The sequence below is a fragment of the Balaenoptera physalus genome (genome assembly GCF_965194825.1).
Source record: "Balaenoptera physalus genome assembly, chromosome: 1".
In the NCBI taxonomy this organism is placed as follows: Eukaryota; Metazoa; Chordata; class Mammalia; order Artiodactyla; family Balaenopteridae; genus Balaenoptera; species Balaenoptera physalus.
The window spans coordinates 78,886,117-78,911,749 of record NC_138882.1 but is presented as its reverse complement, the minus strand read 5'-3'; the positions used below and the strand labels follow the sequence as shown (position 1 = coordinate 78,911,749).

At 41.9% G+C, this 25,633-nt stretch overlaps 1 long non-coding RNA gene across 1 annotated transcript in view; it reads left to right on the top strand.

Moving 5' to 3' along the window:
- Positions 1-25,633, top strand: part of LOC309639868 — a 423,467-nt gene that overhangs the window by 206,343 nt on the left and 191,491 nt on the right. The window lies entirely within an intron of this gene.

The window sequence follows — 25,633 nt, the reverse complement described above, 5'->3', positions numbered from 1 at the left end:
GGAGTCTGGAGGTTGAGGAGAGAGATTCATGAGCATCTGTAATCTGAGGATTTTCTCCCCGAACCCTTGTCACTTTCCTGATGCTCCTGCCATCCTTCCAGACCCCAGAGCCAATATGTGGAATCTCTCCCCTTCTGGGGCCTTCCTGGGACTTGACCCTGAACTTCTCATGTCCCCGCAGTCTCCACAGCTCTTTGAGAAGTATTCTTGGTAGGGTTGGGGGTACTTTTTAATGTCCCTCAAATTACCCTACATGGCAAGCCACATAGTTTGCTAGCTTGCTTTCTGCTGCCATAAGCCACTTGAGAGAGGGAAATGTCCTTACCATTCCACACCTTCTAGGAAGGAACAGGGTTTAGGGACCAGTAACTGTGACTGTTGAGTCACCAACCTCAAACCTTTTCTGTGCACCAAAAACTGCCTCCCATAACTCTGATCTACCTTCTTAGACAAGAGTGGTAAATATGACAATAATTTGCGAAGTACCCTAGAAACCCTGACTAACCACATTCAGCTTTGTTCTTCCCTCTGTACAAAGCTCAAACCAAGGCCGCATCTTTGGCCGTTCTAGAAGACTCTTTGGTACATCCACTGAGCGCTCTTCCTGCAGAGGCTGGCACAGAGCTGGATTCTCCTTTGTCTCTGAATAGTTCCAGTCCCCAACCAACCAAGGCTTCCCTGGGAGACAGAGACAGCCGGGGAATGAGGGCTGCATGCTCCACGAAGTCATTCCATGATCCTCTGAGATGCTCATGGGTCATGTATGCAGCCCAGAACAGGGATTCCTGTGCTGTCATGACAAAGAAGTGGGCTGACTTGAAGTGAGTCCAGGGAAGAGGGAGAAGCTAGGATACTGAGTTCTGAGAAAGTCAGACTCCTTCCTCTTAGCCCCCAGAAATACAGATGTTGGCTGGCCCACCTATTTGACTCTGTATTTATTTCCCAATAAAAGAAGGGCTCTTAAAGGCAAAAAAAAAAAAAAAAAAACACAAAACAGAACAAAAAAACAAACAAAACCAAAACAACAAGCTATAGACTAATAAGCTTCAGTGACGAAAACTAGCTGGGATCACTGGAGAGTGCAATGAATTGTGGGGACAGCCCCAGATGAAGCATGGTAGAGGAAGTCCAGTAGCTTCCTTTTCTCCATCCACTTGCCTGCCCCAACACTACCCTGAGAAAACCATTCCATTGGCTTAAAACATAATGACTCCAAACATCCTTTAATGATGTAATCATACAAGGACTAACACATTTAATTATCCACCACTCGAATTACTTTATCAGATATCATTTCTAGTTAAGAGCAGGACATTTAGGATATGGGATTTTTAAATATTAGGGTTCTGTCTCCTCTTTTAAAAATTGCAAATGTAATACAGCAGTGAAGAAAATTTTAAAAGAAAGAAAAGAAAATCTTCCATAGTTTTCTAATCTTGTCACAACTGTTTTCAAGTTTGCAAATCTCATGTAAATCTTTGTTTATAAGGTACTAGAGTGACTGGTTCAGAACTCTGGCTCTGTGGTCAGGGAGACCTGGGGTTAAGTCCCCCGTCTGTTATTTATAGATCATGTGACCTTGGCAAGTTATTTAATCTCTCTAAGCCTTTCTTTCTTCAGCAGTAACAGAGTTAAGATGAACCATCTCATAGGGTTGTTGGGAGAACTAAATGACATTAATGCAAGTAAGGTGTTCAGCGCAGTGTCTGGAGTATGGTGGCCATACTACATTTGGCATCTGTCATTTTCATTATTTCTGGTAAGTAGGCATAAGTGATTAAATGACAAACCTCATGTAGCTGCAGCAGGTGATGCACAGGAAGTACTACCTCTGGTCAAGATCAGGGGCAATACTCAGACACCTGGAACAGAATGCCTCAGGCACCCCAGAAAGGGATGTCATTCCTGGCTTTCTTCATAAGACCAATGGTAAATCTGCAGCATAAATTAGAGACAAAGCACATCATGGACCATTAAGAACTTTTAGCAATTGAAGACAGAAAGGTAGATCTTCTGCAATCAGTATTTAAAAGCCCTGTTATAAAACAATTGAAAATTCTCAGCACAGACCATCACATTTGATAAAGAAAAATATCAGTGTATAAAACAGAATAAGAACAATAAAATAAAATATGAATCAGAGCTGAAAATGTAAAACAGAATGAAAATATGAACTGAACCCTTAGCCACACCTGATTCAATTTTGCAAAATTCATGTGTGGGAGGATTTGAAGTCAATATCAAAATCACACAGTATAATAATGGCATTTATTTTTTATTTTAACTGTAACTGTATCAAATACCTATAGGGTTCTCATTGTAGTGTGGGTTGGTCACCTCAATTTATTCTTTTGCTGTATTAAGAAATTTCAAGTCAAAAATGCCTTTGGGTATCATCATAAGTAAACGTCTGATAGTTGGGCTACTTCCAAATAATTACAATCAAGACAGGGTGGAGACAGTGGGAACAATACTCCTTACTGTGCAGTGTCTTCAGTTAAGTACTTTCTTGCCTCAGTGGACTACTTATTCTATAAGCACATATGTAACTAAAACGACTGGTGTGCAAACAGTTTTGTGTTTTTTTAATTTAACATAATACATAAAATGTATTGTTATATGTGTTGCTTAGTTTATGAACAGAGACTTCTTAAAGAATTTCATGTTAATTATCTTGCCTTGAAAAGAGAGCAAAGGAAGAGCAAAGGATTGTTTAAATTGTTAGGCTTTAGGAGGCATTCTATGAGATAAAAGAAGTACAGACTGTACCCCAAGACAGAGGTTGTCTTCTTAGCTTTGCTGTTTCTAAACGTTGTGCTTTTAAGCAAGATAACAGAGTTAAAACAGTAAGAAGCAGTTCCCATCCTATGATATTTTTCTGGGCATGAATAAGTCAATTAAGAGGAGGCCTCTAAAAAAAAAAAAAAAGAGGAGGTCTCTATTTATGTTGTCTTATCTTTAGGAAGGATGGCTCATAGCTCCCAGTTCTGATGACAGAGCAGGAAAACAGACATTTAAATGCTGAATCTTGGTCTCATTGGGCCTTAAGCGGCTGAGATATTAAGTCCTACTTGCTCAGATGGCAACCTGAGCTCCAGCTGTCCTTCTCAAATTTCCCACCAGCTAGAGCTGACAGCAGGAACTTCTGCAGATGTTCCCCCCTGAATCTCAAAGTGTCCACTCTTCCCCCTTGGGGAGACTCCCACACTGGGACAGAGAAAGACAGGCAATCATATTGCTTCCTGTGTTGTTTACTGAACTCTTTAAAATACAAGAATCTACTTTAAGAGCCTGGGTTCTAAATTTGGTTTGTCCACACAGGTGTGTTAGGTCATGGGCGTGGAAGAATATGAGAATTCTAAAATAGAAACAGCTTATTTCTCCCATGAGCTCTGCACCAGGCCTAGACATTACAATTATTATCCCCAATTGACAGATGAGGAAATTGAAGCTTAGAGAGTTAAATAACTTGCTTGAGGTCACACAGTAAATAAGTAGCAAGTACAGCACTTGAATATAAGTTCTACCACCTCCTGCCACACTGGCTTGGAATACACGCTTCCTAGCAAAGCCATTATCAAAGCCCTTAATGTCTAGGGACGAGAAGGCCACATAAGGAGACATCAGAGGAAGAGAACGGCTATGACTGTATGCCCTCATTCTATCACATTCTTTCTGGGCTCTGTACCCTGTATTCTATATATTTATCCATAAGTATCTATGACTCTTGACTTCTTTAGTACTTTCTGTCCTCTTCTTAAGAACTGCCTCGGGGCTTCCCTGGTGGCGCAGTGGTGGAGAATCTGCTTGCCAATGCAGGGGACACGGGTTCGAGCCCTGGTCTGGGAGGATCCCGCATGCCGTGGAGCAACTAAGCCCGTGAGCCTCAACTACTGAGCCTGCGCATCTGGAGCCTGTGCTCCGCAACAAGAGAGGCCGCGATAGTGAGAGGCCCGCGCACCGCGATGAAGAGTGGCCCCCGCTTGCCACAACTAGAGAAAGCCCTCGCACAGAAACGAAGACCCAACACAGCCAAAAATTAATTAATTAATTAATTAATTTTAAAAAAAAGAAAACCGAAGGCAACCCTGAGCTCTGCCAGGCCCAACACCTTGACTTTGCACTCTCTCTTTCCCTTTAAAAAAAAAAAAAAAAAAAGAACTGCTTCCATTTTGACCTTAGGCTCCCTCTTTCTCCCCCTCCCTCTGTCCCACTCCCATTAGCCCTTTGAGCTCTCTAGCTCCCAGGACATTTCTGGCCACTGGTCCAGGTCTGTGATTGCTGCCTTACTAGCATTTTCAGCTGCCAGTTTTCTACAAAGACTCATTCTGGGCATGCCATAAGCATGGTTCTGCTTTCCTTGTTCTCAGTTTCACATCGAGTCTCCACAGGTCCTGATTCTTACTCTGTCTTTTCTCAGAAATCTCTATCTAGGGCTTTCTTTTTTTTTCAATTGAATTTTTATTTTATATTGGGGTATAGTTGATTTACAATGTTGTGTTAGTTTCAGGTACACAGCTAAGTGATTCAATTATACATATACATATATCCATTCTTTTTCAGATTCTTTTCCCATGTAGGTTTTTACAGAATATTGAGTAGAGTTCCCTGTGTTATGCAGTATGTCCCTGTTGATTATTTTATATATAGTAGTGTATATATGTTAATCCCAATCTCCTAATTTATCCCTCCACCCCAAGTTTCCCCTTTGGTAAACATACATTTGTTTTCGAAGTCTGTTTCTGTTTTGTAAATAAGTTCATTTGTATCATTTTTTTAGATTCCACATGTAAGTGATATCATATGATATTTGTATCTAGGACGTTCAATACTTGACCTCACTTTTGCTCAAATTCTTCCTCAAAGGATTAATGTGTGTGACAGCTTATACTGCCACCCAAGTATCTGAGGGTTCAAATTTGACTTTACGCTAGTGGAAATTTTTTTCCAAACTGCAAAGGTGTCTGTAGTCAAAGGAGGATGGAATCAGAAAAATATGAATTTGAACCACAGAGTTTTCACTCACTACTTGTATAACCTCTAGGATAAGTCACCTTGTTGGTGGAACGCAGCTTTTCTACCTATAAAATAGTGAGTGCACTACAAGTTACCTAGTATATACTGTGATGTGCTGCTCAGACCTCCTCAGAACAAAAGCAATCATTCCCCAGTTGCTGGAAGCATTGATGACTGACAGCTCTCAGCTGAGTCCCACTTCTGGAGCTGGCCTCAGCCAGTCCCTTCCCTGAGGGCCACCCACCTCTAACAACTGGTCAGTTGGTCAATGAAAGGATATAGAAGTCCTGTCCCTCTGCCTCAGTTTAGAGCAGCCCTTCAGGAGCATCCCAGGTCAAGAGTTCCTCATGGAGCCAGCTGAGGTTTTTGCTGTAACTGCATTCAGAGTTCGACTCCTTTGTCTGCTCAGTCCTACATCCTTTGCTTCCCACAGGCGTTGATTCCACAAGTACTCTGCAATAAACTTCCTGCACACACATCTCCATCTCAGTCTATGTTGGGAAGAACTGACCTAAGATATAGCATATATTTTTTGAATGTTAAAACAACATAGGGTATATAAAGCACAGTATTTGATATAGCATGGGCACTCAATATTTGCTACTTCCCTCCCCTTCCTATTGTTCTTTTCTCTCACTGATTCCTAATGATACTTGACCTAGTGAACCTAGGCCTTCTAACAGGAGGCAATGTCCCTCCTCCCACCTGATCAAAACTCCTTTTCACATACAAATAGTTAAAAACATTCTTGGAAAGTCTTTCATCCTCCTGATGGGAACCATGAAAAGTTTTCCGTTGGTGAGTGAGCAGGTCATATTTCTGTTTAGAAAGCTTACTTTGGCCATAGTGTGGGAGAAATTTAGGTAAAACTAGAGGCTGGGAAATGATTAGCAGGAACAATGGTCTCCACTAATAAGTGGCAATGGGCTGGGAGAGAAGGAGGTCCGTTGGAGACACTTTATAGTTGGGTTTGGTAGCATTTGGTGACTGTTAGGATATGGGGTCTAAAGGAGAAGGACCTCTAAAGTGACGTTTAGACTTATGGTGTAGTTTCCAGGCATATAGCAATGTCATTCTCCGAGATAGGAAGTATAGGAGATGGAGAGAACTTTGGATCAAAATTGGGAGCAAGAGCATAAGATTACTTTGTTGGCTTGGGATATGTACAGTTGAAGTGGTTTTGGTTCATCCAGATGGAGATTTCCAGGGAGTACTTGAACATATAGAGCTGAATTTCAGAGGAGAGATATAATCTGGAGAAAAACAGCAACAACAAAACCAAAAAAACCTTAGAAGCCACCTTTCAAACTTCCTCATCTCACCCTCAGAAAGCTGAGGTTTAGAGGTTACCACTTCTGAGGAATTTGCCAGAAGCCACGTGGCCAGTTTTTGTAAAGCCATGGCCAGAAATCAGGTCTCTTGGGTCAGTGTACCCATTCCCTAACTGAGTTTCATTTCACTCTATTTATATTTATGTTTCCCCGATCTAACAATGCCTACTATACAGTAGGTGTTAAAAGTGTTTGTGGAATGAACATGCTAATTGCAACCATTCTTTGAGGTAGGACTGGCCTCTCCTCTCCACATCATCACTGAAATTATACCTCAGTGGCATCTTGGAAATCATCAGACCCAGAGAAGTCCTATTTAGCCACTAAATTTGCATTTCCCCAGGTACCTCCTGACCCCTCTTCACTTCCTCTGAGAGCCAAATCTCTGTTGTGCAGGTCACACCCATGGGCAGGGTTTCTGTGGAGTCCACAGACCTGAATGGGAAAATTGATAAAAGCAAGAAGAATAGAAAGAAGGTATCATTTGGGGGCACAGAGATCATGTAATCAATTCCTTTTTATTCTACATTTGGAAAAACTTAGGCTAAGACCTTGTTCTGGATGATTTATTGAAGTTATTTTATTTAATCCTGGTGAAAAGATCATCCACTTTTTTTACGTAAGGAAACTGAGACTAGAAAGTTTAGTTTTCCTGAAGTTCTAAAACTGGTGGATTTGGAACTCAAACCCAAGACTGTCTGGCTCCAAAGGTTATACTCTTTCCCTTATACCATGCAACCTTCCAGAGGCTCGTGTGTGGTTCCAGGTCTTAAGTATAAGCATGGATACCAAACATGTCCATTCCAGTGCTTTCTCTAGGTGCCAATAGGCCCTTCAATTTTGCCATCTTAGCAGACCCTGCAGAATTCAGTGCTCTGGGGTCTGGGAGAGTCCAGGAGACCCTTATGAACATAAAATAGGTAATGGGTCAAGCCCAAGGGAGTGCCTAGTGGGCATCAGCAAATCCTAAAGGAAGGAGAAAACATTTTTGACTTCTAGCCTCAACTCTGCTCGTAATTTGTTACGTGGCCTTGGGCATATCACTTCCCTCTCTTGGTCTTCTAAGATTGAAGAAAATATGGGGAAATGCAAATTTTCTGGGCTTCCCAACTGATGATTTCCAAGTCTTCTCTGTAATAATCATCTCCATCACACAGGGTATGGAAAGAGGTGATGTATGGGGAAAGAGAGAAACTCATCCCTAAGAAGTGGTTTGGGGGCTTTGGAGAAGCAACAATTAGTTTGAATCTTAACAAATGAGTAGGAGTTTGTTAGGCAAACAAGGAGGGGGAGGGGAGATTCCAGGAAGTACAAAAGATTGAGCAAAGGTGCTGAGTGAGTTTGGGGAACTGCAAGTAGTTCAGGAAAGTTACAGCACTTGCTGCAAGGGAGGAGCCAGGTTAGAAATTAGACAAGAGACATCCACAGAAGCCAAGTCATGTAGACATTAATTAGTAACCTTGAGGCCCTCTAAACAGTTTATCCTTGAAGATTGTAAGCATGGAGATGTCACAGTAAAACTTGTGTTTTAAAAAGACCCTTCTGCTCTGATTTCTGCCCTCTAACAGAGAATAGCACAACAAAGAAAGGAGGTGCTCCTATTGCCTGGGAACTGGAATGGAAAGACATTTGTGGGACAGACCATCCAGAGCCACAGCCAACCTGTAGCCCCTACTTATCTGTTATTCATGACAGCCCTCTTCTCTTCTTGATTGATTGGACAGAAAAATGGTAAGAAGAACACTGTTATCCACACCTCATAGAGCTGCAGAATTAATTAATTACCTCTATTGTTTTTGACAAAAACCCTCAGGGGAAAGACTTTCACACTGTGTGATTTTCCAGCCAGGTTTAATAAAGACAGCCTTGCAGGTGGGGTCTTTCAAGGAACCGCCAGACAGATCAAATAATGACAGTTCTCTGGGAATGAGGTTTTGAAAGAGTTCCAATCCCTTTCTACCCCTCCAGTGGCTTCCAGGCTGTTAGTTTTCACCATTATTGTGGGATTTTGGTTTTAAAGGCAAGAGACAGGCTAGAGAGAGTGGAGTGGGAACAGGGCAGGTTAAAATGCCACAAAGCTCACTGTTCTTACTGGGATTCAGCCATTTTTCTTGAATCAACATTCCTTGAATTGTTGTAAGCCTTTGGTTAATTTCTAGGATTCTGAAAAAGTTGATTCTGATCATCACCACCCCCCTCCCACCCAGTTTTCTCATTGCTTTTACAGATAAGAGAGTTTTCGGAGGTCCATACTCTGCTATTTTTGCTAACACCTACTATTTGGGGGGGGTGTGTGAAATTCTCTTTCTATTAAGGGGATTCTCATCTCCTAGGTTGATTTTTTTAATTGTCATAAAATTTTTACATCTTTTCTTTGTTTATTGAAGTGATTGTATGCTTTTTCCCCTTTAATGAGCCATTGTGATTAACTGCATAAATAGATTGTTCCAAGTGAAACCATCTTTGCATTCCTGGGATAAACCTATGGTATATCTTATTGGGTTAAGGAATTCTATTTGTTAATATTTTATTTAGAACTTCTATCCACAAGTGAGATCGGCCTATAATACAGAGAACTAAAAGAAGAATAACCATCATTTGGACAACTGAACTCAGAAAAGTCAGTAACAATGACGTGAGTTCTGTGTATAAGAGTTGGCTGTAACTTTTAGTTGGTTCCTCTTGGGAAGGAGGTAAATCCATTTGAGGCTACACATGGCGAATCAGTTAGGGTTAGGATTAGATGAGTTGAAGAAGGCTGAAAAAGAGTGCCTTAAGCAAGATACATGTTTATTATTCCCTCAACTAAACTAAAAGAAGACAAGAGGTAGGCAGTTTATTTTAGTATGGTGATTCTTTGGATATCTCTAGAATATCTGGGATAGCTCTAGGATATGGTGGTTCTACTATCCTTATGTTGTAACCCTTGTTCTCATGGTCCAAAATGGCTATTGAAGCTCCATCCATCCATTTTTGTCCCAGGCAGCAGGATGAAGGAAGAAATGAAAAATACCTTCCCATTCATTCTCAGAAATCCCACACAATTTCTGCTTATATAGCAATGGCTAAAACTTAGCTATGTGTAAAGGAGTTGGGAAATGCACCCTTTAGATGAATGGAACACATCCAACTAAACATCAGGGTTTGTTAGTTTGAGAAAAAAAGGAAGATAAATATTTATTTAATAAGCAATTAGGAGTCTCTGCCACCCAGAGAATGGTTTGATCATGGAAGAGAGGACATATTTGTAATCGGATGTATGGGAAGAAGGTGAAGGTGTATGTGCTTGCGTGAACATTTGCTTGGCAGTCAAGGAGAATGGGGAGGACATCTGCCAACATTATGTGCTCATCTTATTTTCTCTGAGAACAGTGTCACAATAGAATTTATCCCTCACATTTATTAAAAGTTAAACGCAAGTTTTTGGTCTGGGTGCTAATTTTACAGGTATGTTTATTTTGTAGAAATTTACCAAGCACTTTTCAGAACATATGTAATATTCCAATAAAGAAAGATAATGAGAAATAGCGACTGGGAGAAAATACTGACTTTTAAAGTTTTGTTTCAGATCCTTCCCTAATTTTATCCATTTGAGCCACAACACTTTGAACCTATTTTCTCTCCCCTTTATATAGAAATATACTATTATGTAGCATATAAATATATTTTATTATTTTATTATCATTATATAAATACATAATAAAATTTATGTAAGTATATATATTTATCAGGATCATTTCTGAGGCCCACAGGTCTACCTATAAAACCTTGGTATTGCATTACATTAATTATCCCATATCTAGAAAAAAATTTATAAAATAAAACCAAATTAATATTCAGAATTTTTCAATGAAATATTTCAAATTTCACAATTTTCTAACTTGCCAACTCACCCTGCAGAAAGTTCATATAGAAACACTTCTATCAATACCTGTAACATCCTTGAAATTTCCCATACATCAGCGAGAGCAACCTATCAAAGCACAAATCTGGCTGTGCAACTTTCCTGCTCAAAGCCAAGCAATGGCTTGTCAATGTTTTTAGGATAAAATTCCCAAGACCCTGCATGATATGGTCCCTGTTACCTCATCAGTCTTGTCTCCTGCTATGCTTTCTCTAGCTTTCCCAGACACACTGGTCTTCTCTCAATCTGAATCTCAGGAGTGGCAAGCTTCTCCTGAATTATGGTTTCCTGAATTCACTTTTGTATCTTTGGTGCTGATGCAAGGCAGGAGGAGGTGGGATTTAGGGCAGTGTCTCTATAGGTACTGGTCTATGGATCTGTCCGATGGTACGAATAACTATCTCCGACTCTACTTGGAAATTCATAAGAGGATGGGGCTGATTCTCCTCCAGCCTCACCTCTCCAGAGCCCTCACAAGAGATTGGAGAGGGATCACTGGCTCTTTTCAGAGTACCTCCTGCCTTTCCAGTTTTTCTCGTAAAAAGAACACCCCAGCCTACTATGGATGTATATAAATTTCTTTACTGAATTGTCCACGGGATCTCAAAAGCCCAGGGAACTTTAGCAAAAACAGGTCATAGGAATTTACATATGAAGCAGAATGTCACAAGTCTGCAAGCAAAGCTGATTCACCTTTGTGGGGAACGCTAAAAATTTGCCCATTAAATCTTGCCACCTAGATGTCAGTGTTTAGCTTTTCTTTTGATTCTTCAATTTACTCCAAAACCCTTCAGTGAGATTCTCTCCCACCTTTTTTGTTTGGGTATCTTGCGTACAACTAGCTGATACATGAGGCACAGTTTCTGCCCTTTCAATCCTTTCTCATCTTTTGCAAATACAAATGCCCTGGCTCTGCCCTGACATTGCTTGAAATTCTCCTTTGCTCAATCAAAGTTGATTTTGAAGTGGAGAAAGGTAAATTCTAGTCTAAAGGGTGAGGGAGAAAATGGGTCCACTCCATTCTGATTGAGTCGCCTTGTCAGTGAAATTTTGCAGCTGATTTTCTCACTAGTATTCCCAAGAAATAAGCAGACATCAGTCACATTAGGAAAATGGGATTTTTTTTTTGGGGGGGGGCTGTGTGGCATATGGGATCTTAGTCCCCACCAGGGATTGTACCTGCGCCCCCTGCACTGGAAGTGTGGAGTCCCAACCTCTGGATTGCCAGGGAAGTCCCAGGAAAATAAGACTTTTCTTATTGATCTGACCCTGACTTTTGTGAAATTAAAGTCCCAGAATTATTGTGCTAAGGAACATTTGATTCTTTGAGAACTGGTTTATTTCTCAAGAGCCACTACCCAAGATGGCTCTCTATTTTCCACCTAGAAATGTGGCAATAGTTTATTTTAGATACTTTTTAATTCAGACCTCTCCAGCAACCAGGTTGTTTTTTTCTTCCAGAGCATCCCTGCTTCATGCTCCTTTCCTCTTCCTTAAAGGCTCCTCCACACACCCGTCCCTGACCTATCTAATGTCTGCTCATTTTTCAGCCTCTGATTCCAAGGGGAAGTTCTCTCTGACCCTCAAAACCAGATCCAGTCTTCCTGGTTTGCATATGCTCAGCTCTCACAAGCTCATCTGTCTAGCAGTTGTCATATCTGACACCTGTTGCATTGTTATAATTGAAATTAAATTACCAATTTTCCTTTGTGCTGTCTTCCAGAGTAGAATGTAATCTGCATGAAGGCAAGGACTGTGTCTGTCTTTCTACATGCTATATCTAGAATGGTGTTTGAATCATAGCAGCTGCTCAATAAATACATATAACCACTTTTAAAAATAGTCTGGGGCTTCCCTGGTGGTGCAGTGGTTGAGAATCTGCCTGCCAATGCAGGGGACACGGGTCCGAGCCCTGGTCTGGGAAGACCCCACATGCTGCGGAGCAACTGGGCCTGTGAGCCACAACTACTGAGCCTGCATGTCTGGAGCCTGTGCTCCCCAACAAGAGAGGCCACGACAGTGAGAGGCCTGTGCACAGCAATGAAGAGTGGCCCCCGCTTGCCGCAACTAGAGAAAGCCCTCGCACAGAAACGAAGACCCAACACAGCCAAAAATAAAAATAAATAAATTTAAAAAAATAATAGGGGCTTCCCTGGTGGCGCAGTGGTTGAGAGTCTGCCTGCCAATGCAGGGGACACAGGTTCGAGCCCTGGTCTGGGAAGATCTCACATGCCGCGGAGCAACTGGGCCCGTGAGCCACAACTACTGAGCCTGCGCGTTTGGAGCCTGTGCTCCACAACAAGAGAGGCCGCGATAGTGAGAGGCCTGCGCACCACGATGAAGAGTGGCCACCGCTTGTCGCAACTAGAGAAAGCCCTTGCACAGAAACGAAGACCCAAACACAGCCATAAATAAATTAATTAATTAAATTAAAAATAATAATAATAATAAAAATAAAATAGTCTGAACTTGGTTGTTTGGACACTAACATCAAAGAATGCGCTTTTCCCCCCATTTACATCAGGACTATGTCAAACTGCCTTCTGTCACTTAAGGATGTTTTGGGAAAATCCCTCAGTTTCATTTTTATCACTTCTAGTAACTTAACAGTACAGTTCAATGTAAAACTCCCCTTTAACCTCTTCCTGTCACTCCAGCTCAGGCTTGCCTCATGGTCCAAAAAAGTCTATAATAGGGAGGGGGGTATGGTTTAAACTCTCCCGCACCCCTCCTATTTTACCTCGCCCATTTCCAGCTTCTCAAGTGGTTTTAGGTCAGGGAGGAAAGGGCCAAACTCTTTCTTAGTTACTTGGCTTCTGTTGGTTATCTCTGTTTCTCTGAATAATACTAATCCACTGTAGATGCCTTCTCTGACAGATATCTGAATATTGGCTCTTTGGTGGAGCATGGGTTTGAGTGTCTTGGCGGTGGTGGGGGTGAGGAGTTCTCCACTGAAGAGTGCTGTTGTGGGAGATGTTCTCTGGCTTTGCCTCTTCCTGCCCTCCCTCGACTCAACTCCCACTGATGATGTACCATAGAACCTCCTGCTTCTGAGACCTGCCTTCCTGGTGGCCAAGGTGGCAAGACAACTGAAACCTGGTGCTGTCTGCAGAGTCCACTGTGGAAACTCCTACATGTCAAGCAGTGAGTGTACAGGCTGCTTCTTCATCTAGCTCCAATGTCGTGTTTCTACCTCAGGGAAGAGCAATGGACCTACTGCCCAACTAGAGAGTAAGATGTTACTCTACACTTCCTTTGCGCATCTTAAATCTCTCATGTAATACTTTCAGGGCCCCCTTCATCTGGCATTGCGGGAAAGGGACCACACTCCTGAGGAGGGGAGGAGAAAGTCACAGGTCTCTCCAAACTCCAACAGTCTTGATCCTGATGATTTTCTCCTCTCTCCCTAGTCTTCTGCTTATATAGAAGGGGGATGAAGAGTGCTGGGGTGATTGCTGGGGTAGCAAAGTCAGTTCAGTCACCCCTGACTAAACCTAGACATAGTGCTATCCCTGATTTATTTGCAGCTCTATTTAGAATGTGAGGTCTCTTTCTTGTAGCTCTAAATGAGAGGCATTTGGAAAAGTCCTGCCAGGAACTCCATTACAAATATCTGTTGAGCCAGCCTCCACAGAGGGCAGAGGGGCAGGGGACTGAGCTGCTACTGATGGACAAGGATTTAATCAGTAGTGCCTAATGGAAGCTCCATAAAAACCCTAAATAAAGGTGTTCCAAGAACTTCTGGGTTGGGGAACCCGTCCACAATTTGGGAGAGTGGTGGACCCTAAACTCCACGGAGACAGAAGCTCCTGGACTCAGGACCCTTCCAGACCTCGCCCTCCACCTCTTTCTCTGGCTGTTCATCCCTTTATGATAAATGGAGAGACCTTCAAGATGGCGGAAGAGTAAGACGTGGAGATCACCTTTCTCCCCACAAATACATCAGAAATACATCTGCATGTGGAACAACTCCTACAAAACACCTACTGAACACTGGCAGAAGACCTCAGACCTCCCAAAAGGCAAGAAACACCCCTGGGTAGGGCAAAAGAAAAAAGAAAAAACAGAGACAAAAGAATAGGGATGGGACCTGCAGCTCTGGGAGGGAGCCATGAAGGAGGAAAGGTTTCCACACACTAGGAAGCCCCTTCACTGGTGGAGACGGGCTGGGGGGTGGGAAGCTTCCGAGCCACGGAGGAGAGCGCAGCCACAGGGGTGCGGAGGGCAAAGCGGAGAGATTCCCACACAGAGGAGCGGTGTCGACCAGCACTCACCAGCCCGAGAGGCTTGTCTGCTCACCCGCCGGAGGGGGGTGGGGGGCGGGGGCTGGGAGGTTAGGCTCAGGCTTTGGTCGGATCCCAGGGAGAGGACTGGGGTTGGCGGCGTGAACACAGACTGAAGGGGTTAGTGTGCCACAGCTAGCCGGGAGGGAGTCCGGGAACAAGTCTGCACGTGCCTAAGAGGCAAGAGACCATTGTTTCGGGGTGCGCGAGGAGAGGGGATTCATTGTTTCGGGGTGCATTGCCTAAATGAGCTCCAGAGATGGGCACGAGCCACAGCTATCAGCGCAGACACCAGACACGGGCATAAAACACTAAGGCTGCTGCTGCAGCCACCAAGAAGCCTGTGTGCAAGCAGAGGTCGCTATCCACACCTCCCCTCCCGGGACCCTGTGCAGCCCACCATTGCCAGGGTCCCATCATCCAGGGACAACTTCCCCGGGAGAACACATGGCACGCTTTAGGCTGTTGCAACATCACGCTGGCCTCTGCCACAGCAAGCTCGCCCCGCATTCTGTACCCCTCCCTCCCCCCCGGCCTGAGTGAATCAGAGCCCCCTAAACAGCTGCTACTTTAACCCCATCCTGTCTGGGCGGGAACAGACGTCCTCAGGCGACCTATACTCAGAGGCGGGGCCAAATCCAAAGCTGAACCCCAGGAGCTGTGCAAACAAAGAAGAGAAAGGGAAGTTCCTCCCAGCAACCTCAGGAGCAGCGGATTAAATCTCCACAATCAACTTGATGTACCTGCATCTGTGGAATACCTGAAGAGACAACGGATCATCCCAAAATTGAGGCGGTGACTTTGGGAGCAACAATATATATATTTTTCCTTTTTCTCTTTTTGTGACCGTGTATGTGTATGCGCCTTTGTGTGATTTTGTCTGTATAGTTTTCCATTTACCTAGGGTTCTGTCTGTCCGTTTTCTTGTTCTTACTTGTGGTTTGTTTTTTTTTTTAGGATAGTTTTTACCACTTGTTATTCTTGGTGGATTTGTTTTTTTGGTTTGGTTGCTCTCCTCTTTCTTTCCTTTTTTATTTCTTTTTAACTTTTTTATATTTTTAATAATTATTTTCTATTTTAATAACTTTTTTATTTTATTTTATTTATTTCTTTTTTTTTCTCCCTTTTCTTCTGAGCCATGTGGCTGACAGGGTCTTGGTGCTCTGGGCGGGTGTCAGGCCTGTGATCTGAGGTGGGAGAGCTGAGTTCAGGACTTTGATCTACCAGAGACCTGGCTGCATATAATATCAAACAGTGAAAGCTCTCCCAGAGATCTCCATCTCTACGCTAAGACCCAGTTCCACTCAACGATGAGCAAGCTACAGTGCTGGACACCCTATGCCAAACAACTAGCAAGACAGGAACACAACCCCATCCATTAGTGGAGAGGCTGCCTAAAATCATAATAAGGTCACAGGCACCCCAAAACACACCACCGGACGTGATCGTGACTACCAGAAAGACAAGATCCAGCCTCATCCACCAGAACACAGGCACTAGTTCCCTCCACCAGGAAGCCTACACAACCCACTGAACCAACCTTAGCCACTGGGGGCAGACACCAAAAACAACGGGAACTACAAACCTGCAGCCTACGAAAAGGGGACCCCAAACACAGTAAGTTAAGCAAAATGAGAAGACAGAGAAACACACAGCAGAAGAAAGCAAGGTAAAAACTCTCCACACCAAATAAATGAAGAGGAAATAGGCAGTCTACCTGAAAAAGAATTCGGAGTAATGATAGTAAAGATGATCCAAAATCTTGGAAATAGAATGAAGAAAATACAAGAAACATTTAACAAGGACCTAGGAGAACTAAAGAGCAAACAAACAATGATAAACAACACAATAAATGAAATTTAAAATTCTCTAGAAGGAATAAATAGCAGAATAATTGAAGCAGAAGAATGGATAAGTGACCTGGAAGATAAAATAGTGGAAATAACTACTGCAGAGCGGAATAAAGAAAAAAGAATGAAGAGAATTGAAGACAGTCTCAGAGACTTCTGGGACAAAATTAAATGTACCTACATTTGAATTATAGGGGTCCCAGAAGAAGAAGAGAAAATAAAGGGACTGAGAAAATATTTGAAGACATTATAGTTGAAAACGTCCCTAATATGGAAAGGAAATAGTTAATCAAGTCCAGGAAGCACACAGAGTCCCATACAGGATAAATCCAAGGAGAAACACCCCAAGACACAAATTAATCAAACTATCAAAAATTAAATACAGAGAAAAAATATTAAAAGCAGCAAGGGAAAAACAACAAATAACATACAAGGGAATACCCATAAGGTTAAGAGCTGATCTTTCAGCAGAAACTCTGCAAGCCAGAAGGGAGTGGCAGGACATATTTAAAGTGATGAAAGGGAAAAACCTGCAACCAAGATTACTCTACCCAGCAAGGATCTCATTCAGATTCTATGGAGAAATTAAAACCTTTACAGACAAGCAAAAGCTAAGAGAATTCAGCACCACTAAACCAGCTTTCCAAACAATTGCTAAAGGAACTTCTCTAGGCAGGAAACACAAGAGAAGGAAAAGACCTACAATAACAAACCCAAAACAATTAAGAAAATGGTAACAGGAACATACATATTGATAATTACCTTAAATTTAAATGGATTAAATGCTCCAACCAAAAGACATAGACTGGCTGAATGGTACAAAAACAAGACCCAGGGACTTTCCTGGTGGTGCAGTGGTTAGGAATCCACCTGCCAATGCAGAGGACAGGGGTTAGAGCCCTGGTCCGGGAAGATCCCACATGCCATGGAGCAACTAAGCCCGTGTGCCACAATTACTGAGCCTGCATGCTGCAACTACTGGAGCCTGTGCACCTAGAGCCCATGCTCCACAACAAGAGAAGCCACCGCAATGAGAAGCACGCGCACTGCAACGAAGAGTAGCTGCTGCTCGCTGCAACAAGAGAAAGCCCACGCACAGCAATGAAGACCAAACACAGCCAAAATAATAAATTAATTTTTTTTAAATGTTTAAAAAAAAAAAAGACCCATATATATGCTGTCTACAAGAGACCCACTTCAGACCTAGGGACGCATACACACTGAAAGTGAGGGGATGGAAAAGATATTCCATGCAAATAGACATCAAAAGAAAGCTGGAGTAGGTATTCTCATTTCAGAAAACATAGACTTTAAAATAAAGACTATTACAAGAGAAAAAGAAGGACACTACATAATGATCAAGGGATCAATCCAAGAAGAAGATATAACAATTGTAAATATTTATGCAACCAACATAGGAGCACCTCAATACATAAGGCAAATGCTAACAGTCATAAAAGGGGAAATCGACAGTACCACAATCATAGTAGGGGACATTAACACCCAACTTTCACCAATGGACAGATCATCCAAAATGAACATAAATAAGGAAACACAAGCTTTAAATGATACATTAAACAAGATGGACTTAATTGATATTTATAGGACATTCCATCCAAAAACAACAGAATACACTTTCTTCTCAAATGCTCATGGAACATTCTCCAGGATAGATCATATCTCTTGGGTCACAAATGAAGCCTTGGTAAATTTAAGAAAATTGAAATCATATCAAGTATCTTTTCCAACCACAACACTATGAGACTAGATATCAATTACAGGAAAAAATCTGTAAAAAATACAAACACATGGAGGCTAAACAATAGACTACTTAATAACCAAGAGATCACTGAAGAAATCAAAAAATACCTAGAAACAATTGACAATGAAAACACGATGACCTAAAGCTATGGGATGCAGCAAAAGTAGTTCTAAGAGGGAAGATTATAGCAGTACAATCCTACCTCAAGAAACAAGAAACATCTCAAATAAACAACCTAACCTTACACCTAAATCAATTAGAGAAAAAGTACAAAAAAACCCCAAAGTTAGCAGAAGGAAAAAAATCATAAAGATCAGATCAGAAATAAATGAAAAAGAAATGAATGAAACAATAGCAAAGATCAATAAAACTGAAAGCTGGTTCTTTCAGAAGATAAACAAAATTGGTAAACTGTTAGCCAGACCCTCATCAAGAAAAAAAGGGAGAAGATTCAAATCAATAGAATTAGAAATGAAAAAGGAGAAGTAACAACTGACACTGCAGAAATACAAAGGATCATGAGAGAGTACCACAAGCAACTTTAAGCCAATAAAATGGACAAGCTGGAAGAAATGGACAAATTCTTAGAGAAGCACAACTTTCTGAGACTGACCAGGAAGAAATAGAAAATATAAACAGACCAATCACAAGCACTGAAATTGAGACTGTGATTAAAAATCTTCCAACAAACAAAAGCCCAGGACCAGATGGCTTCACAGGCGAATTCTATCAAACATTTAGAGAAGAGCTAACACCTATCCTTCTCAAATTCTTCCAAAATATAACAGAGGGAGGAACAATCCCAAACTCATTCTATGAGGCCACCATCACCCTGATACCAAAACCAGACAAAGCTGTCACAAAGAAAGAAAACTACAGGCCAATAGCACTGATGAACATAGATGTAAAAATCCTCAACAAAATACTAGCAAACAGAATCCAACAGCACATTAAAAGGATCATACACCATGATCAAGTGGGGTTTATCCCAGGAATGTAAGGATCCTTCAATATAGGCAAATCAATCAATGTGATAAACCATATTAACAAATTGAAGGAGAAAAACCATATGATCATCTCAATAGATGCAGAGAAAGCTTTTGACAAAATTCAACACCCACTTATGATAAAAACCCTCCAGAAAGCAGGCATAGAGGGAACTTACCTCAACATAATAAAGGCCATGTATGACAAACCCACAGCCAACATCGTTCTCAATGGTGAAAAACTGAAACCATTTCCACTAGGATCAGGAACAAGACAAGGTTGCCCACTCTCACCAGCATTATTCAACATAGTTTTGGAAGTCCTAGCCATGGCATTCAGAGAAGAAAAAGAAATAAAAGTAATCCAAATTGGAAAAGAAGAAGTAAAGCTGTCACTGTTTGCAGATGACATGATACTATACATAGAGAATCCTAAAGATGCCACCATAAAACTCCTAGAGCTAATCAACGAATTTGGTAAAGTAGCAGGAAACAAAATTAATGCACAGAAATTTCTTGCATTCCTATACACTAATGATGAAAAATCTGAAAGAGAAATTACGGAAACACTCCCATTTACCACTGCAACCAAAAGAATACAATACCTAGGAATAAACCTACCTAAGGAGACAAAAGACCTGTAGGCAGAAAACTATAAGACACTGATGAAAGAAATTAAAGATGATACAAACAGATGGGGAGATATACCATGTTCTTGGATTGGAAGAATCAACATTGTGAAAATGACTCTACTACGCAATGCAATCTACAGATTCAATGCAATCCCTATCAAACTACCAATGGCATTTTTCACAGAAGTAAAACAAAAAATTTCACAATTTGTATGGAAACACAAAAGACCCTGAGTAGACAAAGCAATCTTGAGAAAGAAAAATGGAGCTGGAGGAATCAGACTCTCAGACTTCAGACTATACTACAAAGCTACAGTAATCAAGACAGTACTGGCACAAAAACAGAAATGTAGATCAATGGAACAGATAGAAAGCACAGAGATAAACCCACGCACATATGGTCACCTTATTTTTGAAAAAGGAGGCAAGAATATACAATGGAGAAAAGACAGCCTCTTCAATAAGTGGTGCTGGGGAAACTGGACAGCTTCATGTAAAAGAATGAAATCAAAACACTCTCTAACACCATACAGTAAAATAAACTTAAAATGGATTAAAGACCTAAACGTAAGGCCAGACACTATAAAACTCTTAGAGGAAAATATAGGCCAAACACTCTATGGCATACACAGCAAGATCCTTTTTGACCCACCTCCTAGAGAAATGGAAATAAAAACAAAAATAAACAAATGGGACCTAATGAAACTTAAAAGCTTTTGCACAGCAAAGGAAACCATAAACAAGATGAAAAGACAACCTCAGAATGGGAGAAAATATTTACAAAGGAAGCAACTGACAAAGGATTAATCTCCAAAATATACAAGCAGCTCATGCAGCTCAATGTCAAAAACACAAACAACCCAATCCAAAAATGGGAAGAAGACCTAAATAGACATTTCTCCAAAGAAGATATACAGATTGCCAACAAACACATGAAAGTATGCTCAACATCACTAATCATTAGAGAAATGCAAATCAAAACCACAATGAGGTATCACCTCTCACGAGTCAAAATGGCCATCATCAAGAAATCTACAAACAATAAATGCTGGAGAGGGTGTGGAGAAAGGGGAACCCTCTTGCACTGTTGGTGGGAATGTAAATTGATACAGCCACTATGGAGAACAGTATGGAGGTTCCATAATAAACTAAAAAACTCAAAATAGAACTACCACACGACCCAGCAATCCCACTACTGGGCATATACCCTGAGAAAACCATAATTCAAAAATAGTCATGTACCACAATGTTCATTGCAGCTCTCTTTACAATAGCCAGGACATGGAAGCAACCTAAGTGTCCATCGACAGATGAACGGATAAAGCAGATGTGGCACATATATACAATGGAATATTATTCAGCCATAAAAGGAAATGAAATTGAGTTATTTGTAGTGAGGCGGATGGACCTAGCATCTGTCATACAGAGTGAAGTAAGTCAGAAAGAGAAAAAAAAATACCGTATGCTAACATATATATATAGAATCTAAAAAAAATGTTTCTGAAGAACCTTGGGCAGGATAGGAATAAAGACGCAGATGTAGAGAATGGACTTGATGACACGTGGAGGGGGAAGGGTATGCTGGGATGAAGTGGGAGAGTGGCATGGACATATATACACTACCAAATGTAAAACCGATAGCTAGTGGGAAGTTGCCACATAGCACAGGGAGATCAGCTTGGTGCTTTGTGTCCAGCTAGAGGGGTGGGATAGGGAGGGTGGGAGGGGGACGCAAGAGGGAGGAGATATGGGGATATATGTATACATATAGCTGATTTACTTTGTTATACAGCAGCAACTAACACACCATTGTAAAACAATTACACTCCAATAAAGGTGTTTAAAAAACAAACAAACAAACAAACAAATATTTGTTGAGGGAATGAGCCAATGGGTTTGTTGTGCTGTCTGCTCCATAGGGAGCCTCTGCCTAAACTGGCCTCCCAGCCACAGAGGTTACTGTCCTGGGAGGCATTCATTCAGGAGATCACATTTCTCATTTCATTAAGGAAGGAAAGAAACCATCCAAGGTACTGCCTATCAGGAACTGTGCAGACCCTCATTGGCAGATGGTACATCAGAGGCAAAAATTTCTGGGTAAAAAGCAGGAGTGGTGAAAGAAATAATCCGTAGGGTGAGGTGGAACAGAGGAATGAAAAATTAAGAGATGGGAAGATAGTGGAATAGAAAATGAGGGTGACAGAAGTTTGGAAAGAGAGAAGATGGAGGAGAGAGGAGAGAAGACTAAGAGGTGGGCGTGATCGGGAGGAGACGGGGCAAAGGGACTGTGCTATAGCTTGCCCAGCTGGAGCATGGGGGGATGGGTAAAGCAGCTGGTGAAAGAGGAAAAGGTCCTGTGGTTACCACTTTCCAGCTGGTACAGGTGTCTCTGGGCTATATCTGTCCCCTCCCCCACCATGCAATCTTCTGAGAAGGTGGGGGGAGTGCAGGAGAATAGCAGGAGGTTGGGAGGAGACGAAAGCACACCTCTCCAGGTGCAGGGGCTGCCACTTTAACAAATGCACTTAAATATAACCCAAAGGTACTGGAGGAGGTTGATCCTGTTATTCCTGGACAAGAAGTAAGGATAAAGGATGGAACATTTCTACGACTGCTTTGCTCTCAGCAAGAGTTGTGTAAATACACATGGTCAAAGAAGCCATTTAAATCTAAAACCCAACGAAGAATTTTGGAAAGACTTCTTCTGTCAACACCCAGCATTGCTTCCTTAAGAAGAGTGTTCAGGAAAAGAGCTTGACACAGAGCCAGGCACATAGACAACCTCCATCAGTGTTAGTTCTTATTAAGCAGCTCCCAACACAGAGCCTCAGTACCCAGCTTGGCCAGGCACTTGCTAAATATGGGCAGGTAATGAATGAACTCATTGATCCAAGGGTCCAGGTTTAATTTGCCTGGTCCCACCTCCAGGGCCAATCCAAGCTGTTTGTGCAGAGTCAGATATGAAAGCTGCATTCTCTCAGTTCACAGGAGCTCCTGGCCTTGCAAACCTTCCATGTGTCACCTTGTGCTGCCTGTTGGAACAAGCTGGTCCCTGGTGGCATATCTGATGCACCAGAGGACCATGGGAACCTGGGAGGGACCAATGGAATATTTAATTTGAGAAGGGAAGGAGTGTGGTATCCAGGAGCAGAGTAGGGCAGGCAGTGGAGGAGCGAACCAAGTCCCATGGACAGGCCTAGAATCCTGAAGCTAAGTTCAGAACAAGGAAGCTTAGAGACATTTTCTTGTGCCTTGAGGCTCAGAAAGTTGTCCATGGACAGCAGCGTTAGCATCCTGTGGGGGTCTTGTTAGAAATGCAGAGTCTTGGTCTCCACCCCAGACCTACTGATTCAGAGCTTGCATTTTAACAAGATCCCAAGGTGATTTGCTACTGTTAAAGTGAAGGTTAGAGAAGCACTGGACTAATCCAAGACTTTTTAAACTTAAACTTGCTGCCGTGGAACCAGCAGAGGGCAGTGCTGTAGAGCTCCCCAGAGCTGACTGAAGGATGACAGGAAACTTGTCTTCAGACTTCAGTTCACATGAGGCTATTCATGGTAAGAACTTTGGGCCAATGCTGGAATATCTTCTTTGCACAAAGACAAATGGCTTGAGTTCACTGATAATCATCCCACTAACTTTTGAAATATATGAGGGTCTGGGGAACACATGAGAATCAGGTTTGATCCCTGTACTAGAACTCTCAGAGGAGCAATTGTCTTGGCCGTAGGGTATGAGGCATCCTCGAGGCAAACCTGGCTTCATGGGCATGTGACCTAAGCAATCAAACAGGGCCCTATGCTCAGAAGGGTGCTGCACTTGGTTTAGTACTCTGCTGTCACCATCTTGAAATTCTTTTTTTTTTTCCTTTTTTGTAATTTAATTTTTATTTTATATTGGGGTATAGTTGATTTACAATGTTGTGTTAGTTTCAGGTGTACTGCAAAGTGAATCAGTTATACATATAAGTATATGCATTCTTTTTCAGATTCTTTTCCCATATAGGTTATTACAGAATATTGAGTAGAGTTCCCTGTGCTATACAGTAGGTCACTGTTGATTATCTATTTTATGTATAGTAGTGAGTATATGTTACTATATGTAACATAGTGAGTATATGTTATTCCCAAACTCCTAAATTATCTCTCTCCCCCACTTTCCCCACCCCCCGCCCCCAGCAACCACAAGTCTGCTCTCAAAGTCTGTGAGTCTTTCTGTTTTGCAAGTAAGTTCATTTGTATAATTTTTTTAATATATTTTTTTAAATTTTTATTTATTTATGGCTGTGTTGGGTCTTCGTTTCTGTGCGAGGGCTTTCTCCAGTTGTGGCAAGCGGGGGCCACTCTTCATCGCGGTACGCGGGCCTCTCACTATCGCGGCCTCTCTTGTTGCGGAGCACAGGCTCCAGACGCGCAGGCTCAGCAATTGTGGCTCGCGGGCCCAGTTGCTCCGTGGCATGTGGGATCTTCCCAGACCAGGTCTCGAACCCGTGTCCCCTGCATTGTCAGGCAGATTCTCAACCACTGAGCCACCAGGGAAGCCCCATATAATTTTTTTAGATTCCACATATAAGTAATAACATATGATATTTGGAGTTGCAATTCTTAATAATTTTATCTTTCAACTTGTGTTTTAAGTGAAGTCCATTGAGACAAGGGAGGACACACATGAGCAGGAGATGTGTGCACTATGAATGTCAATCACTGTTCCTTGTGGCCTCATTCATGGTACCGCATGAGTGCAGAATCCAGTGGATGCACGATACACAGGAGTTCAGTAAGACTCAAAACAAGTACAAAGGAATTGTGTCACGGAAGCCACTGGCTTCCATAGAGTGCTGGTAGAGTGTGTGTGGATGTATGAGCTATGAAATATGAACTGAGTAATTTCAATGATTCTACATACAAAGTAAATATTCTTGTATTTCTTTCAAAACTGACATTGCACAATATAAACAGTAAGATTCATAGTAATAATTTAAGATTTTAATTTTCCTTTACTTAGAACATCTTTAAATAACAAGTTAAAAAATACCATCCCAAGTAGAGAGAGTCTGTGGAAGAAAGGAAAAAGCTTCATTTTGGTACATTTAATGGCACTCTTTTCCTGCTTTTTGAACAAGCGGTCCTTCATTTTCATTTTGTACGGAGCCCCACGTATTTTGTATCTGGCACTGCCTCAAGGGATGGGAGAGGCAGAGAAGAGTTGCTGCTGGTGACCTAAGCTATCTAAGGTGGGATTTGCCGCAAGTTTTTAAGTAACTAGAACCAATAGAAACGTGATGCCTGGAGAGGTGTGCCTCTTCCTTAGCAGCCCAGGAATATGCTGATTTGTGATATAAAGTGACATTTCTTTCCTCTTACTACTTTCCCCAGAAATGCTCTTTTATTCCATTCATGTGTATGTGTGCATGCATGCCCATATGTGTGTGTGTGTGTGTGTGTGTGTGTGTGTGTTTCTCCCAACAAAACCTCCTCCTCTGCCAAAATAAAGTGAAGGAAGAGGGGAGGACACTGCATACAGAAAAGAGATCTAGACAGCCTGATTGGAGGACGCAAGCTGATCAGAGGTCAGTTTGGGATGGAACTGCAGGCTGGGCTGAGAGAGAAGACAGAGGGTGTCTTAGGGAGCCCAGGCTATCTTGTTGTAACAAACACACCCAAAGTTTCTTGTCATGCATGTCCAATGCAGATCAGACAGCTGGCTTCCAAGCAATGGCTTGAACCGAGGCTCCTTGCATTATGTGGTTCCACTTCTGAGTCCCTCACTTTCTGTTACATCAATTCTACCCACATTCTATTGTCTAAAACCAGGTACAGGGCCCCAGTTAGATGAAAAGGGAGCTGGGAAAAAGAATTTTTCTATTGGC